The sequence below is a fragment of the Manacus vitellinus genome, unplaced genomic scaffold, assembly GCF_001715985.3.
Source record: "Manacus vitellinus isolate BGI_N305 unplaced genomic scaffold, ASM171598v3 scaffold_74_pilon, whole genome shotgun sequence".
Lineage (NCBI taxonomy): Eukaryota > Metazoa > Chordata > Aves > Passeriformes > Pipridae > Manacus > Manacus vitellinus.
Genome location: NW_021940780.1, coordinates 143,825 through 145,921, shown reverse-complemented (window position 1 = coordinate 145,921; position 2,097 = coordinate 143,825). Strand labels below are relative to the sequence as shown.

At 47.7% G+C, this 2,097-nt stretch overlaps 1 protein-coding gene across 1 annotated transcript in view; it reads right to left on the bottom strand.

Moving 5' to 3' along the window:
* SLC23A2 (solute carrier family 23 member 2) overlaps positions 1 to 2,097 on the bottom strand; it is a 56,721-nt gene that overhangs the window by 35,268 nt on the left and 19,356 nt on the right. The window lies entirely within an intron of this gene.

Sequence of the window (2,097 nt, the reverse complement as noted above, 5' to 3'; positions counted from 1 at the left end):
TGAACCTCATCCCCTTGGAATCAGGCAGGTACACACTGTAAAATGAATTATCTGCATCAAATGGAAAGGCTGGAAGTGAAATCAGGACACTGATTAATTTTCACCTTTCTGAACCAAACTATCTCCAGTGTGATTAACTCAGTAAGGCCAGAAGCTGCCAGGGTTTACAGGGCTGAAGATAAGATTAGGATTTAGACTAAGAGCAGGGGATAGTCCAGATGCAAGTTCACAAGGAAAACCCTTCTGGGCAGGGAAAGGCTCCTCTGCATCCTCAACACTTTGCCTTTTCTCCAGCACAAACCTCCCTCCAGGTTCGGAGCCATCAGGAGGGATGTGCAGTGCCTGGGCTGACACAACATCATCCTTTTTACATTTCCATGACTCTACTGACACCAGTTTTCCCTTTTACCAAGGTTGCTCCTATTTTGTTTGAACAAGTTACAATGCATTTCTAAGTCCACAGCAAGAAAGAAAGATGAAGCCCATCAGAGATGCAGATGTACAAGACTGTAATTGAACATATTTTTCCTTGCTGCACCTTCTGCCTCTGAGTTTCTGCTCTGGAACCTCTGTTACAAATAAAGGCATCCACTGGAGAGCACAGCAAAGGTTTTCCTACAGGAAAATCTGCTTATGTGCCAAGCCAGGTTGCATGAAAATTTTCTATCTCACAGGTGAGTCTGTCTAAAAAAATCAATTGAAAACTCATCTCAGTAGATTCAAGGCTTATCTTGGGCAGGACAGAAGGTCCTGATACAAATAAAGGGTTTATTACCATGGAAAGGAGAACTGGTCATGAACTCATCAAAGGAGGAGGCAACTGTAATACAGACACCCTCTCCCTGTGTGCACTGTTTTCTTTAAAAGCAGCGGAATTTGATATAGGTTTTGGCTGAACCACACTACAAATATTCCCTAAATCAGATCTGCTGTGATGGCAGTTCATCCCCACAGTGCTGTGTGAGGATCTTTTTTAACATTAACATTTGAATCCAGAGCTTGGCAAAGCAAAGACTGGGGAAAACAAAAAACCACCCTGACCTGCAGGCTGTGACATTCTTGGGGCAGCAGCAGGTTGCTGGGGCTTTTCTCTCTGTTTGGGTTGGTTTGGGGTTTTTTAGACATCCTTTAGAAGGGCCAACACTCTGCCAGGTGCTGTGAGCCTGGCAGCACCAGGACTGGGCAGCAGAGCTGGGCTCAGGACATGTCAATACTGTAAAGCTCCTCTGCAATAAGCAGACCTGGGGATGAACCCTGTGGAAGAAGCTCAGCCTGGAGCTCAGGCTCCTCCATGACTTTCAACCCTGAAATCCCTGGTTTTCCAAGGTGTCAGGATGATGCAGGTATTCTTACCAAAAAGCAGCTTTATGCATTTCCTTCTTTGCCAAACTCAAACCAAAAACCTTCTACAACCATGAAGATCTTTCCAATTCCAAGTGGACCGAGGCTCTCTACACAGTGTCCACCAAAATACTTCAGACCTTCCAGGTGGATTTGAGCAGCTGTTTGAAAGGCCAGGAGGCTGCTGACTCAACCCAAACCCAGCAGATAAGGACAAACAACTCGAGCAGCCTCGCTCAGAGCTTTGTGTGCTGGGGCCGCAGCGGTTCAGAGCTGGCACCAGGTCCCCTGAAGCCACAGCTGCAGACAGGAGCTGCTGCACAGCCACAAATGTTTTACTGTCTGCACACAAGTGGGATTTGGGTACCTCGTGGGTTCTTTCCCTCAAACACCAAGTTGTGCTGCAGGTGTCAGCCAGGAGTGAAAGCTGGTGAAAAGGTTAAAAGGAGAGCCCCAGCTACTCTGAAAGGTGTGTTCCCTCCTCTGCACAGGGTTCACGTGTCAAACAGTAGGAACTAGTTAATCACAGAATCGCTGAGGTTGGAAAAGTTCTCCAAGATCATCAAGTCCAACCTGTGACTTACCTCCACTGAGTGCTCTGAACACCTCCAGGGATGGTGATTCCACCACCTCCCTGGGCAGCCCTTCCAATGCCTGATCACCCTTTCCAGCAAGAAATTCCTTCTCATGTCCAACCTGACCCTCCCCTGGCACAGCCTGAGGCCGTTCCCTCTCCTCCTGTCCCTTGTTCCCTGG